Raw genomic sequence first — 18,280 nt, forward strand, 5'->3', positions numbered from 1 at the left:
GTATGGATACCAAACATACAGTAGTAGTCCATGTCTTCATGTAGTTTAAATTTTGGTGATGAGATCAAAAATAAGATTAAGTTTAAAAAAGATGTTATAATTTAAAATAACAAATGCAATTTAAAAAAATTCAAGGTGGGAACATGAAATGATGATACATGGGAGACGTGTATTGTAGAAAAAAATGGATGTGGAAAATGCTCTCAGATGACACAAACTGTAAGCAGTGACGTGGAGGGATGCCAAGGGCAAGCCTTATGGCAGTACTGGAGGAGTAAGAGCACCACAGAAAGACCTCTCAGGATAACTTGATATTACCCAGCTAAAGATCTGGTCATGCTATAAACCGTCTTGTTTTTCTTCCTTGCACTTGAAAGCCGCCTCCACAATTTGACAGAGCACATAAAAATTAATGACATAAATAGTATGACTCGTTCCTGACTACTCTTCATACAGAGTACGTAAGATTGCTCAAATTATTCGTGGAAAAAAACTTACATATTATTTTAGGTGAACAGGTTGAGTAAGGGAATATAACAGCGTATAGTTTAGGAGATGGGACAATTTAACACTGGTTACATCACATTCTGAAATAACCAATAATTAATATCAACCAAGCAAAATGGTAGATGTAAAATAGTCACCATTATGTGTTTGGAATTGGTTCCTTCCGGTGGGTTCTTGGTGTCACTGACTTCAAGAATGCAGCCCCAGACCCTCGCGGTGAGTGTTCCAGTTCTTAAAGATGATGTGTCCCGAGTTTGCTCCTTCAGATGTTCAGATGTCTCCAGATGTGTCTGGAGTTTCTTCCTTCTGGTGGGCCCATGGTCTCGCTGGCTTCAGGAGTGAAACTGCAGACCTTCACCGTGAGTGTTACAGCTCATAAAGGTAGTCCAGAGTGAGCAGCAGCATTTATTGTTACAAGTGAAACAACAAAGCTTCCACAGGGGTGAAGGGCACCCCACCGAGTTGCTCCTGCTGGCTGACTCGGGTGGCCAGCATTTATTACCTTATTTGGCCTGGCCCAGGTCCTGCTGATTGGTCCATTTTACAGAGTGCTAATTGGTCCATTTTACAGGTTGCTGATTGGTCCATTTTATAGAGTGCTGATTGGTCAATTTTTACAGCATGCTGATTGGTGCATTTACAAACCTTTAGCTAGATACAGAGCGCTGATTGGTGTGTTTGCAATCCTTTAGCTACACAAAAAAGTTATGCAAGTCCCCACGGACCTAGAAGCCCAGCTGGCTTCACCTCTCAATTATGAATAATAATCTCAAATTATTTCACAGTGTTGTCAAGTGGAAAATACAGGTACCAAGATGATATTGTATGAAACCAGTGCTGTATTTCTTTACTGTTTTAATTGAGTGGCTATTAAGTGCAATGTTCCCAAATAATGGACAAGAAGGGGCAAGAAGTGATGGGAATAATATCCAAGGTTCTGTTTTTGGTTAGTTGGTAGTGCCAGTCTACAAAATTCAGTAGAAAGAATAACTTTGAGGGTTGAGGGAGTAGTCAAGGGAGAGAGATGTAAACAAGTCTTAACTAGGCTTTTCTGGTTACTTTTTTCTGCCATTGACCTAGTGAAGGACAGAGTGACAGCATTCTCGTAAGGTAAGAGCTTACATAAACTACATATATTTTAATTAATGTTTCTTTATTAATGGATTATGGGAGGAGAATGTGGAACTGCTAAATGTTTTGGATAGCTATTTAACATAATAAATCTATCAGCCCAGTGGGATTGGTCATTGCAGAAGGATGCTGGGTATGAAGAATGCGGGATACTACAACATCTTAGCCCGACAACCTCAATAAACCCTGATGTTAAAATACCTTCAAGTATTTTTTATTAATTACACTAGATATTATAGAAATTAAAAGGTTGTACAACCTTTTTCTGATATTGTCATTATTTTATTATTCAAGTCCATTTCAAAGCTCAAAGAAAATAACATATAACATTATGATAAACAATAAAGTTACAAACCACTTTAAACCTAAAAATGGAAAATTATGCTAAAGATTTTATAGAATTGATTTTTTAGTTTGTTGAAGTTGTCGGTAATTATGGAATTCATAAATATTAAGAAGTTATGCTCAACTAACACTAAAGCCTCTTCTCTTTTTTTATTATCATCATACTTTAAGTTCTAGGGTACATGTGCACAATGTGCAGGTTTGTTACATATGTATACATGGGCCATGTTGGTGTGCTGCACCCATTAATTCATCATTTACATTAGGTATATCTCCTAATGCTATCCCTCCCCCCTCCCCACAATAGGCCCCGGCGTGTGATGTTCCCCTTCCTGTGTCCATGTGTTCTCATTGTTCAATTCCCACCTATGAGTGAGAACATGTGGTGTTTGGTTTTCTGTTCTTGCGATAGTTTGCTGAAAATAATGGTTTCCATCTGCATCCATGTCCCTACAAAGGACAAGAACTCATCCTTTTTTATGGCTGTGTAGTATTCCATGGTGTATATGTGCCATATTTTCTTAATCCAGTCCGTCACTGATGGACATTTGGGTTGATTCCAAGTCTTTGCTATTGTGAATAGTGCCACAATAAACATACGTGTGCATGTGTCTTTATAGCAGCATGATTTATAATCCAAGCCTCTTCTCTTACCAATAAATCAGGTATTAGACTTTTTTTTTTCATTTTATGTCACTCATAAAAGGGCACAGTAGAATTTATGAACAAAATATACATCTTCAAAAATTACAAAAGTGCACTGTTTACCAAACTTCATGTTTTGGTTTCTGTCCCTCTTTCTCTCTCTCCCATTGTACATTTTTGAGAAACACAAATAAATTTTGACTAGTTGGATCAGTAGAATTGTATTTTACTCTATTCAGTTAATTCTGCAACTGGGCTGTCCGTTAGGCAGTTTTGGACAAAAATTCTCTAGCTTATCTCATAGTTCATTGCTGAAGCCGATATGAATGTGATGTTCTACAAATTATTAACAAATTCCTGAAGGCCAGTTTTAAAATAAAGGTGCTGGCTGGGCAAGGTAGCTCATGCCTGTCATCCCAAAACTTTGGGAGGCCGAGGCAGGTGGCTTGCCTGAGGTTAGGAGTTCGAGATCAGCTTGGCTAAGATGGTAAAGCCATGTCTCTACTAAAAATACAAAAAAGATCCGCGTGTGGTGGCACACGCCTGTAGTCCAAGCTACTCGGGAGGCTGAGGCAGGAGAATGAATAGAACCCAGGAGGCCAGAGGTTGCAATGAGCCGAGATTGCACCACTGCACTTCAGCCTGAGCAACAGAGCAAGACTGTCCCAAATAAATAAATAAATAAATAAAGTGCTAAATACATGTTTCAAACTACTGTATTTTCCTGTTATATAACAAATTATCAATAAAATTAAATAATATTAGTAATATTACATTTGTTTCAGGCCATGAATGTTGAATGTATCAAACATCAAGAAAATGAGACATACTTATCTGATTTGATATTATCTGTCTTATCTTGGAAATGTACCCCAATCTTGAAAGAATGCCAATTTGCTATTTGCAAATCAATTTCTTACTTAAGCAAATATCTCAAAAATTTGTCCCTCTGTCTTTCCTTTTTCAAACATTACTTGGTACACAATAATATATGTTCCTTTTATAAATGAAAATAAAATAATTGTCTGGTTTACATGAATAATACATTTTTTATATTTAGTCAGTGTTTCATTTTAGATTAGTTTTAGATGTATAGAAAAATTGCAAACTCAGTATAATGTCCCATATATCCTGCAATCCATGCATCTTATTTTTGACATTTTATTTTAATATGGTACATTAACCACAGCAAATGAACCAATATGAACACATATCATTAACTAAAGTTCATTCTTTATTCTAGCATCTTAGTTTTCAACCTAAAGTCTTTTTTCTGTTTCTAGGGTCCCAAGATATCACATTGAATTTTGTTGTTACATTTACTTAGATTCTTCTTTCTCAATGACCAGGCAGTTTTGAGAATTACATGTCTGGTATTTTGCAGATTGTCAACCAATTAATTTTGTCTGACCTTTTTCTTATTAAACTGGGATTATGGGTTTGGAGAGGAAGATCTTAAAGGCAAAGTTCAATTTCTATCATATCATTTCCAGAATACATGCTACCAACATGACTTATCACTGACTTTGTTAATCTTAATCACCTAGCTGAGGTAGTTTTTGTCAGGCCTCTATATGGTGAAGTTACTCTATTTTCAGATAATACTCTTAAAAAGTTCTATTCACTATTTTAGAGAATAGGATAATGAATATTAGCAGTACCAGTCACATTAAATTTAATGTTTGACCTATACTTTCATGTATTCCTCAATAATTGGAACTTATTTTTATAATAATTTATACTTGCACGATATAGAAATTATACAATTTACTAGGGATGAGTATTCAAGTTCTCCTGTGAGTCTCTTGTCACTCTATATAAATAGAGAGCAAGACTCTCTCTCAAAAAATGAAAAAAAAATAAAATAAACAAACAAAAAACAAAAATATGTATGTATATTTTTGTGTATTTGCATATATTAACATATACATATATTTATATATTTTGTATTAAAACCAGTGAATTTTTTAAAGAGCTCATTAAATGAAACTTAATTGAAAATTAGTGAACTACAAGATTAAGCTAAAATTACATAGAATGCCATGTAGATGCCTAAAAACATAAGAAGATAAAATAGAAGCTAAGAAATAGGAAACATTAAATGAGAATAAGATGCATTAGATTTGAATTGCAGTTGTATAATATATCCAAACATTTTGGATACATGGCTGTATCTGCTTCATTCCACCTCATTAAGCATAAAGTTTAAATACGATCCATCATTGCCTTTTTGCAGTTTTTGCTCAGAGTAGGAAAACTATCTCAGATCTTCATTTCAAGAGCTCAGCAAGATCTCACATCAGAGGTAAAAGTTTTCATTCCTGTTACTCACAGAGTTTTAATTTCTTTCTTTCTCTGCTTGTTTTTTGACTTTGAAACTAGCAAGCTTGCATATTTAAACACACTTACTGCTTTGTGTTTCCAGTCTCTCTAGTCTTAGAAGATGTTTTGAGGAAAACTTAGCAAAGGGCTCATGAGGAAATATATATTCACTCTCTGGGAATACATGGGTGTTTCAAAATAAAATTTTGTTAAAAATGAAAAAAATATATATTTTTATATACAAATGCTTGAATAATTTATTATTAACAGACACACACTACAAGAAATGTTAAAACAAGTGTAAGTGTCAAGCAGAAGAAATGAGATACTAGATGAAAATATGGGATTATCCTTAAGGAATAAAAAACCCCAGAAATTATAACTACAGGGATAAATGAGTTGTATGTCTTAAATTTCTTTAAAAGATAATTGACAGCTTAAAATACTGTGGAGTTTATAGCACATATATGTCAAATACATATGTCTCTCACACACACACATATATAATACACACACATACACACATCCAGTAGTTGATCCCTGAGCAACACATGTTTAAACTACGTAGATCTACTTATACACAGGTTTTCTTCTGGCTCTTCTACCCCTGAAACAGTGAAAACAACTCCTCCTTTTTCCGGCTCTTTAGCCTTCAAATTGAAGATAAAAGGCATGAAAACCTTTGTGATGATCCACTTCTACTTGGTGAATAGTAAATGTATTCTCTTTGTCTTTGAATTTTCTTCATAATGCTTTTCTTTCTCTAGCTTACTTTATGGTAAGAATATAGTAACATGTAACATACACAATATGTGGTAATTGACTGTTTATGTTATTGGTCAGGCTTCCTGTCAACAGTAGGGTATTAGTAGTTAAGTTTTTAGAAAATCAAAAGTTGTAAGGAGATTTTTAACTGCTTGGGGATTGAGACTCCTAACCCCGTGATTTTCAAGGATCAACTGTGTATGTCAAATATATAACAACATTTTCATAAAGACCTGGAAGGAAGAGAGGAAAGTACAGTAAATCCTCACCTAATCTCATTGATAGGTTCTTGAAAAGTGTGACTTTAACATAAACTGTATATAAGGAAACCAACTTTTACCCTCGTCAACATTGTAATGAAACTATACTGAATTAAATGACATTATTCAAGCACTTTCTGCATGTTGTTTCATATGAAGTCAGTTTTTAAGAATATGTTGATGACATGAGGTGAGGACTCACTGTATATTATTCTATGATCTTATGAACTATGTAGAGTGGTATATCTCTTTCTTCTGGACTGTGACAAGTTAAAGTAACCATAAAAATAACAAAATAACGATATATAACTACCTAAATTATAGAGGAGAGACAAATTGATTTATAGTAGTAGTAATAATCTAAAAGATGGCAGAAAAGAGGGAAAAATGAGACGGAAAAGATGAAGCAAATAGAATATAAATAGCATAATGAAAAACATAAGTCTGACTGTACCACTAACACATTACATTTAATGGCCTAAATACTTCAATTAAAAGGCAGGGATTTTCAGATTGCATTTTAAAGCAGGCTCTAATCATACGCTGCTTGCAAGAAAAAAAAAAAAATTTAAATTATTAGTTTAAAACCACAAGTAGATCAAAAGTAAAAGATGTTAAGAAGATAAATCATACAAATGTTTGTCAAAATTAAGATGAAATGACTATACTAATATAAAAAAAGTGATCTCAGAGCAAAGAATATTGCTGAGTATGAAGAAGATAAGTTTATAATGTTAATAGTGTCAATTTTTCAGGAGGACATAGCTTTAAATTACATGAAACTAAAACTAACATACAAGAAAATTCACAATTATAGTTGGAAATTTTAATTTTCCTCTTCTGACAATTGAGAGAACCAATAGAGCAAGAATGAATGAGGACATAGAATATTTACATGACACAACCAATCAACTTAACCTAATTAACAATTATAAAACACTCCAATCAACAACAGCAAAACAGGTATTCTTCTTATGTATGCATGAAATATTTACCAAGTTGGACCATAAATCAAGTCTCAATTAATTGAAGAGGATTGTAATCCCTGGAAGTAAACTAGGAACTAAGTTAGAAGCAAATAGCAGACAGATCTACAAAAAACCTCTCCATTACATGGAAAGAAAGAGCACACTTCTAAATAATATGTGTGCCAAATAACTCAAAAGTGAAATTAAGTATTTTGAACAGAATGGAAACAAAAGAACAACATATCAGAATTCGTGTGATGCTGCTAAAACAATACTAAGGGGGAAAGTCATGACATTAAAGAAGAAAAATCTAAAATTAATGCCCTTGGCATTGACCCCAAAACAATAAACTAAGAACTATAAGTAAAACTCAAACTAAAGCAATAAGAGAAGAAATAATAATGATCAGAATAGATATTAATGAAGTAAAAATCACAACACCAATGTAAAAACATCTATAAAAACAAAAGTGGTCCTATGAGAAAATCAAAAAATTGATAAATCTCTAGCCAGACTTATCAATAAAAAGAAGAAGAGTCACAAATAATCAATTTAAAAAATCAGGAAGTTAAAAAAAAACTCTAGATGATTACACAATTCGAGAATATTGTGAAAATTGTCAGCATCAAAATGCAAGGGTGGAAAGTGGGTGAGGGCTGAAAGACTGCAAACTGAGTGCAGTGTATACTGCTCAGGTGATGAGTGCACCAAAATCTCACAAATCACCGCTAAAGAGCTTAGTCATGTAACCAAACACCACCTGTTCACCAGTAACCTATGGACATAACACAATTTTAAAACAAAGAAAGAAAAAAGAAGAAAGAGAGGAAGGAAGGGAAAGAAACCCTGACAAACAGAACAGGGTATTAAAGTTCTCATGTTGTGTGCCTGATAACAAAAACCATCACAAAAGACTACTAAAATTGCAGCCTTACACAAAGGCCATCACAAACGTACACAAAAAAATACTTCTCCAAAGACATCTGCCCAGCTATTGCCTATTCATCCTAGGACTGACATCACCCTTGTTATTGATCTTATTGATCTTTGCAGCCAAGGATAATTATGTCGATAGAACTATGTCATCTTCATGTTTCCTTTGTCCTTTACCTTTACCTTTACCTTTAGCTTTGTCCTTTACCTTTCTAAATCCACACATAACTTAATACAGTGTGTGTATTCATATTGAAATTCCCTGTTTCCCAATAAACATTATTCTCCTTTAGAAAAATTTATTTTAGTTGACTTTAGGAAGAACTTTACTCAAATAAATTTATTAAGTTCAATATTTCAATTTCCCTGAATGACAAAACCAAATTTTATTGAGTTAGAAATAGGTGGACTAGATACCTCCTATCTATTGAAAGTAGTGAAATTTTAGTTAAAACTTTCCCACAAAGAATCCTCTTTATTACTAAATTTTTCACAGGAGAATGATAGCAAATATTTAAAATAATGACAATTGTACAGAAACTCAGAAAATTGAAGATCACTCAGAAAATGAGATCACTTGGACTCGGGAAGGGGAACATCACACACCGGGGCCTATCATGGGGAGGGGGGAGGGGGGAGGGATTGCACTGGGAGTTATACCTGATGTAAATGACGAGTTAATGGGTGCTGACGAGTTGATGGCTGCAGCATGCCAACATGGCACAAGTATACATATGTAACAAACCTGCACGTTATGCACATGTACCCTAGAACTCAAAGTATAATAATAAAAAATAAAAAAATAAAAAAAAATTATACAATATGTGACATTTTGTATCTGACTTCTTTCACTTTAGCATACTGTTTGCAACGTTCATCCATATTATAACATGTGTCAGTACTTCATTTCTTTTTATGGTCAATAAATGTTCCATTGTATGGATATATCACATTGTGCTTATCATTCAAAAAAAAAAAAAAAAAAAAAGAACTGTCAGCCTTACACTCAAGAAGAGAGTGGCGCTGAAGATCGAGGTGATCACCAGTAGTCAATGATTTAATCAATCATGCCAATGTAATGAAGCCTCCGTAGAAAACTAAAAGGATTGGGTTTGGAGAGTTGCTGGATAGCAGAACACATCCCACATCCTTCGTTCAGTTCCTGGAGGGTGATGTGCCTCAGGAGGGCATGGGAGCTTTGGGTCCCGATGAATCCTTGTTTTTTTAATGCAATGAGAGTCATTTAGGGCTTTTGATATTCACAACTGTAAGATAATACATTTGTACTGTTTTAAGTGAATAAGTGTGTGGTAGTTTGTTACAGGAGAAACAAGCAATTAATACATGAATGTATGCAAAATATACATCCAACATAATAATTAATGGTGAAATTGATGCTGAATGCTGTCCAACTAAGATCAGGAACAATAGGGGGATATTCATTTCACCATGTATTGGATATTTTAGCCAATGAACAAAGGCAAGGAAAAGAAATAAATGGCATCTAGATTTATGCAAAAAGGAAAATGGTCTTACTGTCTTATTTGCAGAAAGCATAATTGTTTATAAAGGAAATCTGATGGAACCTCATAAAATCTTTAAAAGGAAGTAAAAAGCAATGCTGTTAGAAATAACCAGTGATTTTAGAAAGTTTACAGAACACAAGACCAATATACAACAATCCATTGTATTTCTGAATACTAGCAATGAAGAATCAGAATTATTTTATTTAAAATGTATTTATAATAGCTTCAAAATGTTAAATGTTTAGGGATAAATCTGAAAGAATGTGTGCATTACCTGTCCAGTGAAAACTACTAAATGTTACTGAATGAAATTAAAGGAGGCCCCAAGAAATGGCAAGAGATACCTTGGTCATAGATCAAGAAGTCTCAATATTGTTAACTTTCAATCCCCACTCCCACCCCGCAACTAGATTGGCTGATAATTTCAATGCAATCTCTAAACCTATCAAGGCTTTGTTGCTATTTAAGTTATCATGCTAATTCCAAACAAGTATTTGAAAATCTGAAAGATCTGGAATGGCCAAAGCAACTTTGCACAAAAACCTGTGCTAAAAGAAAAATCTTGGAAGTTAAATGATAACTGAATAGATAAAAACCTCCAGAGAAATACAGAGTTATCCCTGGATAGACATGTTTACATTTCCAAGCGGGAGAAAACCTGGAACCATGTTTTTGTACAGTGTTCCGTATGTATCTCTGGGGGACTTGTTCCAGGAACCTTTGGGATACCCAAATCTAAAGATGTTCAAGTGCCTGACATAAAATGGCACAGTATTTCCATATAACTATGCACATCCTCCTATGTTCTTTAAATCATCTCTAAATTACTTATAACACTTAACACAATGTAAATGTGACATGAATAGTTGTTATATGGTATTGCTTTTATTTTTAATATTTTTAATTGCTGTATTTTTTATCAATATTAAAAATATTTTCCATTTGTCATCGCTTAAATCCACTGCGCTGAACGTGACAATACAGAGGCCTGACTGCATGCTCTTATCACTGAAGGACCATAAACTAGGAACATCCCATTCCTTTTCCTGCAGATGACTTGTTTGTATTGGAGAAATGAGTTATCTCTGTCTCCTATCTCTTTATTATAGTCTCTTTCTCTCCACTACTTTAATATAAATCTGGATTTTATTAATGTAAAAAGGGAATTACGATCCAGGTCACCATATGTTATCTCTCATAAATTCATAAAGTATAGTCAACACACATGCTAAAATGAAAATTCCAGAGACAAATCTAATCCTATAGTCACCGCCAAAACATGATGGAAGCATCATCCATTCTCTCAACAAGTTTATACTGAGATTCCACTCTGTGTTCCTGCACTTTTCTTGGAACCAGGAACCCACTGATGAAAAAGAAATACTACTACCTGCCAATCAACATTTTTAGAGTGAAATCATGGCTATAAGCTAAGACAGCCAAAAGAAACAAACAGAAACTTACAAGCTAATTAAAAGTGTGCTATATGTAATACTGGATACTAAACAGATGGTGTATGTGCAGCAGGATAAAATTGCCAGAAAACAGAACTAACAAGGGTGCTCTGTCTTTTGGATGTAGATTTGTTCCCTCCCAAAAACAGAAAGAAATTTTGTCCCCTTGGATATTTATGATTTAGGAGGGAAAAGGAGAGAGATATTGGGTAACCAAAGAGAGAGAAAGAGGGAGGGGGAGACTAGAATTAGGAGCAAGAGCATAACATAATGGGCAAACACCCACAAACAGGTAAAATGAACTGAAATGAGTAATGCGTTTTTAATGAAGCTCACCAAATTAGAACAGGAACAGGAAATAACAGTGGAAAAAGACAAACTGCTAGAGTGTTCTGACTAATTAGTATATTTCTGAAGCTTTTTGTATTTTATTTTCCATAATATTGCAAAACCAAGGGCTACTATCACACTAGACCAATTTTTAATAACAAAAGTTAATTATCTGGTAAAAATCCAATGAAAATGAGATCACTATAACCTGAAACTAGTGACTCATGGAGATGAAAATTTTAGAATGATTTTGAACAAGTATCCTAGATTTTAACTAGAAAAAAATAAAGTTATAAAAACAATGGCTGAGTTTTAAATGCATCATTAAAGTATCTTAAAGATCTTTGAAAACTAGACTCTGTAAATATACTTTTGAATGATGAGTTAGATGAGAGTGAAGAAGTGAAATGATTTAATGATATTAATATGTCTAACATAAAGGTCCATAATTAACACATCTAAAGGTTAAAAAAATAGTTCATAACCAAAAGAAAATGCAAACTTCAAGAATCTATAAAATTATTCTTAGGGGACTGTAATGTTAATTTTGTAGAGCAACTTGACTTGGCCAATATGTGCCCAGGTATTTGGTGATACATGTTCTGGGTATTGCTGTGGAGGTGTTTTGGGTGACATTAACATTTAAGTCAGTAGACTGAGTAAAGCAGCTCACTTGCTCTCTCTGATGTGGTTGGGCCTCATCCAATCTGTTGAAGGTCCAAATGAAACCAAAAGGATGACCTTCCCTTAAATGAGAAGGAATTTATTCTGCCTGACTGCCTTCAAACTGGAGCATCAGTGTTTTTCCCACTGCAGACCCCACTGAAACACTGGATCTTAGATTTTGGGGCTGCTGGCCTTCAGGTTGAAAGTTAAATCATTGACTTTCCTGGGACCTCAGCTTGTCAACTCACTCTAGAGATCTCGGGATTAGTCAGCCTCCAAAATCGTGTGAACCAATTATTTCTCTCATAAGAAATAAATTCCATGATAACTGTCTCTCTCTCCCCGTGTGTGTGTGTGTGTGTGTGTGTGTGTGTAGTCATGTATCGCTTAACAATAAGGATATGTTCTGAAAATTGTGTACTTACGTGATTTTGTCATTGAACATCACAGAGTGTACTTACACAAATCTAGTGTATGTATAGGTAGAGACAGTGTAGTCTACTGCACATCCAGGGTATATGGTATAGTTTTTGCTTTTAGGCTACAAACCTATACAGCTTGTTACTGCACTGAATACTGTAGGCAACTGTAACACAGTTTTATCTGTATATCTACATATAGAAAAAGTACAGTAAAAATACGTTATAAAAGATAAACATGATAGACCTGTGTAAGACAGCACCATAATAATATAACTCTCATCATATATGCAATATGTCATTGACAAAAATGTCATTATGTAGTACATGACTATGTATGTATATATATGTGTGTGTATATATGTCTATGTATATACATACACATGTCAATGTATATACATATATGTATATATATGTATATACACACACACATACCTAATATATACAGCCTACGTGATAAAGGATATTTCTCTTCACAGGACTCGCAACAGGGGTGTCTCATTTACCCAGACTGCAGCTTTCAACTCCTCGTGAAACTGGAGTGCACGAACGCTGGAAGCAGCCAGCTGCGTCAACGCCAGCAGGGCCGACCTCCACTCTCTGGGACGTGCTGCACAGGGGAGCCGGTGCAGGGGTCAGGGCAAGCGCTTTTGGGCGGTGGAAGAAGCAAACTCCGTGTAGGCCCCACAGCTGCATCTAGGGTGGCGCCTGCAATGCCAGAAGCCCCAGAGGGAGAGTTACGGTGCTTTTTTTGCTCTGCCATCCGTGGACAGCTTAAATGTTCAGTGGGCCCTGTTCCTTTTGTATCCATACTTGTGTCTCCCGAGCTCTTGCCGGGAGGCCAAAAGAAATTAGGTTGCATGAATTGAAGGATGGTAAATTCAGGTGATTTTATGGCTGATGAAAGTGGCTTTCAATGGAAAGGGGAGCTGAAAAGGGGACGGGGCAGGATGATAATCTTCCCCTGAATTCCGACAATCTCTGGCCAGATTCTTCTCCGAAGTTTTTCCACAAAGCTGTCTTTCCAGAGTCAAGCCACTTCTCTCTGACATTCAACCATAGGCTTCAGTGTCCAGCTGCCTTCCTCTCTGCCAGTTTTTATAGGCATAGGATGGGAGGGGGGGCCATGGATGGTTTAGGAAAAGGCAACATCCGAACGGTAAAGCAGGGGTGTAAGTTCTCACTTTGGGTCACCCCGGTTTCAGGCTTGTGGGTGGGGTTTTGTAGGGGATCCACCTTTTCTGCAGAGGAGAGAACCAGGTTAACTTGACTATCTCTGGAGGAAGTAAATGAACAGAGACGCCATAGATCTGGTCAAAAAACAAACTGAAACATAAAAGAAAGTCTTTAATTGTTATTTTGCTTCTATTTTCTCTGTAATTTGGAAATGAGATTGAAACCAACTGGTAAGAAGAAAAATTGATTAACACAATCAATCAAATATATCGAGAAAAATTCTAAGAGAGTAACTAGCTCACTAAATGAGCTTGACTCATGACTCAGACAAATTACATCTCAGGGCAATGAACAAACTTCAAAAAGAGTTAATTAAACTTACGTCAAATATCTTTGAGAAATGGTGGGAAGCCAAATGAAGATGAGAAAATATAGACTGAATATTTAAGAGGAGAAAGTTAAGTCTAGACCCTAGACTAGCCAGAGCTTCATATTGACCATGTCCGAGACTGCAAACTCAGCATCAACTAGTTGAGTCTTGGGTACCTAAAAAAATAAGTAATGAAAATCCTAAATATTCCAAATTAGGGAAGGTTTGGAAAGGTCATGGTTGAGTTTAATAAATTACAGTGCATAAGGCAAAGAAGATAATAGGCACACTTTTTTCTGTGCTGATTATTTTCATCTGAAATATTACTTTAAGTTCTTGATGAAATACATTTAACAAAATGATCATGCACTACATTACCTCTCCTCTAGAAGTAAATGCAGAATAATGAGGACAAGTAAAGCTGTAGTGTTTAAGAAATTGTTGGGGGGCATGGATGACAGTTAATACAGAGAAAAGACACTTAACAGCAATAATTTGGGGTACATATTTGAAAACACAGCATTTTGTATACAGTTTTGGGTGGTGTCTGGCATAGCTGTGATGAGAAAAATCATAAGTCACAGTTTGGAAAAACTTTCTAGTAATTATCCCCTCCCCACCCCCATGGATCAGTTTGTCCCCCACTGTGGCATCATTTGATTTGAAAATGTGGATACGCAAATTGAATTACCACACATTGGAGATGTTTTATGAAGGATGTCGCATCAAAATGAGTAACTGAGGCAGGTGTCTCAATCCATAGAGGTTTACCGAGCCTGCTCGAGGGTCCATCTGGGAAAAATGCGAGTCACAGACACATTGTGGCTGCTTTTTTCCAAAAGGATACCAGGAAATTTGGAATTGATACAATTTTCCTTAGAAGGGGATGTGAGGTGTATAGCTACCTACTTGTGAGACTTTAGTTGACGCTCCTTATGTCTACATTTTACAAGATAAGTTGAATGTCTGAAGAAAAAGGGAATGATGAAAGCAGACATCTCAGAGAGGGGTGAAGGAATGATGAATCTCATCTTGTCTTTGTTCTATACCTGGAAAGATAAGACAGTAATTAACATTATCAGGGTGAAGTGTTTTGAAAGGGCCGATTTTGGTTTATCCCTTAGGGAAGAATGCCTAATGGCAGTTAGGGAGGGAGCAGGTGTAATGAGAAGTGTCTGAAGCCCTATCCTACCATGGCAGGGAACTCAGCTTGCAAAGTTTCTCTGGAGTCCCCTTAGCCAGGAGGGAGTTGTTCAGTCGGTTGAGGGGCTTAGAATTTCATTTTTCTTTCTCAGATGTGAGAAATTGTATTGGGGCTCAAAAAAATGATATCCCAAAGTATAGTGCTTTGGCGTGCTGAATGCTTAAAGCTAAACGATAACCAAGATCTTGCTGACCTTTCCATGGCCTCCTTTATTGGTCTCCCAAAGCATGGAGAGGAACCCTCTCTGAACTTCCTTTACCTACCTGAAGACTGATCTTTCAAAAAGGAACTCAATTTTCATGAGCTTCCTCCCCAAGAATCTCATTAACCAGAGAAGATTAACTCCGTAGGAGATACCACACACAGACACACTTCGTCACAGACTGTCATCTATTCTTCTGATGGGCTCTTACAAGACAATTTATTACCTGAGATACTTTCTATCTGCATAACAGACAACCTTTGTTTGTCCTGCATATCACCATCAACACCCACAGAAGCTCCAGGCCCCCATTCCTTTCTATAGCTAAGGATGCTGTATAAACTTCAATCATCTGACATTTCTTTGAGTCCCACATTTTGTGGAACTCTCATGCGTGTTTTTTTTCTCCTGTTAATCTGTCTACTGTGTAAACCAAACATAAAATTCTAAGGCCCTTCAACCATCTGAATGGAACCCTCCTCTTGGCCAAAGGGATTCCAAGGTTAACCTGAATCCACTTCAAGCCATGATGGGAAGGAGGTTTGGACATGCCTTAATACACCCACTTCCTTTTTGGAATTCAGGAAAAGCCAACCAGCATTAATGTCACCACATAAGTTAAACCTGATAAGAAAAATTTACAGTCTATGCTCTCTGAAGCCTACTACCTGGAGGCTTCATCTGCATGGGAAAACTTTGATCTCCACAACCACAAAGCTTTATGATCATTACCCAGACATTCCTTTCTATTGATTCCAGATCTTTAGAAAATAACTTAACTCAATAAATTGCCTTTCAGAAAATGTCAGAATCTATCTGTAACCTAGATGCCCCCGCTTTGAGTTGTCCCACCTCTCTAGATCAAACCAATGAGTAACTTACAGGTATTGATTGATGTATTATGTCTCCCTGAAAAACATAAAAGTAAGCTGTACCCCAACCACCTTGAGCCAAATGTCCTCAGGACCTCCTGAGGCTTTGTCACCTGTGTGTCCTTAACCTCAGCAAAATAAACTTTCTAAATTGATTGAAACCTGTCTCAGATGCTTTTGAGTTCACCACTGTCAGTTTATTTTGTGGAATCAATTATCAAACCTTCAGAGAGTAGACAGAAAGCTTTCTCTTTCCTAGATATGGAAGGTGATCTTAAGAAGGAGCTTATGACATACTTCCAAATCTGATTGTATGCTGATAGCCATAACTATTTTGCTGATCTGTGCAATTTTATTTATGTGTACTCATCCCTTCTTATAATGAAAGACAAAAATAAAATCTGCATGTTTCTATAATGTTACTTGACTCACTGTGGACACTATTAAATAAAAGAAGTTTTACTTTGGCTATGAAGTCATTTATGAAGAACTACAGCTTACATCATTTACAACTGGAAAATGTTCTAAGAATATACTGTAGAGAACACCCTGCATGTCAAGGTGATGACCCAGGCGGCCTAATTGGAGTTACCTACAGATAATTGCTTCAGCACTGTAAAAATAGTTCTGGCACAATTAAAACATGTAGTGCATTACTTTAAATATTTATTATAGTCATTACATTGCCAAATGCAATACATTCTCTCTAATTTAATCTGTATATCTCTGTAATTAACAACTTATTCATTATAGGAGCTATGTCTCATATCATCTAATACACAGGATTAAGTTGCAGAGTTGCCAAGAGTAAATGCTTCACCTATCTATAAAAGAAAACAAAACAATACACATTTTACTTATGAAATATTTTCTCTCTATCAGTGAAACAACACATTCATTTCTTTATAGCTGTATCTATACATACAAATAATTATAAGTGGGAACAAAAATATCAGTCATTAAACAATGAATCAAGGGTTATGATTTGAGATCCACCACCCTCTGCCCCACTCTAAGTGCATAATGATATTAGAAAAATCTAAGCTTACAACAGATGTCTTCTAGGATCGAAAAGAATATGAACACACAGCAATAAGCAGGTTTAAATATGCAGGCCTGCTAGTATCACAGTCAAAAAACAAGCAGAGGAAGAAGAAAATGAAGTATCTTTGGGTGTAATAGGTATTAAAAGGCTTCCCTGAAATGGAGCACATTCCTGACATTTTGAAATCAAGACGTGAACCTGGTTTCTTACTTTGAAAGGAGACTGAAAAAAGAAAAACACATTGTAATGCCTGTTTTGGTTGGGGTTATAAATAGAGATCACACCTAATGAAGTGGAATGAAGCAGATATAGCCATGCAGCTAATCATGTTGTTTATATTATGTACCAATGTCACCATGGAACAGGGATTCTGAACCAACTAAATTAGATCCTTCTAGTTCTGGTTAGAAGAAATTTATACCACACAAAACCACAGTATAGGAAGGGGTGAGTACACAAAAATAAAGAGAGGAAAACATAAAAATATAAACAACCCCAAGATTGGTACTAACTTGCAAACCAAAAGCTGGAAACTCAAACTGCTATTAATAAGGATAGCAAACTATACCAATTGAAAGATTAATTTATAGTAGATAAAATGAAAATAATAGAGGATGTTTTAGTCCTTTTAGGCTGCTATAATAAAATATCATAAAACAAGTAGTTTATAAATGACAGAAATGTATTTTCATAATGCTAGAGGCTGGGAAATCCAAGATCAGGGTGCCAGCAAATTTGGTGTTTGGCAAAGGCCCTTTTCTCGGTCTATGAAAATAACACCTTCTATATGTGCCCTCACATAGTGAAATGGGTGAAAGAGCTCCCTTGGGCCTATCTTATACAGGGATATTTCCCAATCACGATAGCTGTGGGTTAAGATTTCAACATCTGAATATGGGTCGGGGTGGGTGGGGAGGATAAGCATTCAGATCATAACAATGAAACTTAAAATGAGTTTATTATAATTTTTTTAGATATCTCATAGGTATAAAAAATGGAGAATGGCGTAAACCCGGGAGGCGGAGCTTGCAGTGAGCTGAGATCCGGCCACTGCACTCCAGCCTGGGAGACAGAGCCAGACTCCATCTCAAAAAAAAAAAAAAAAAATGGAATCACATTAATAAAAAGAATAAAATTATA

The sequence above is a fragment of the Chlorocebus sabaeus genome, chromosome 2, assembly GCF_047675955.1.
Source record: "Chlorocebus sabaeus isolate Y175 chromosome 2, mChlSab1.0.hap1, whole genome shotgun sequence".
Lineage (NCBI taxonomy): Eukaryota > Metazoa > Chordata > Mammalia > Primates > Cercopithecidae > Chlorocebus > Chlorocebus sabaeus.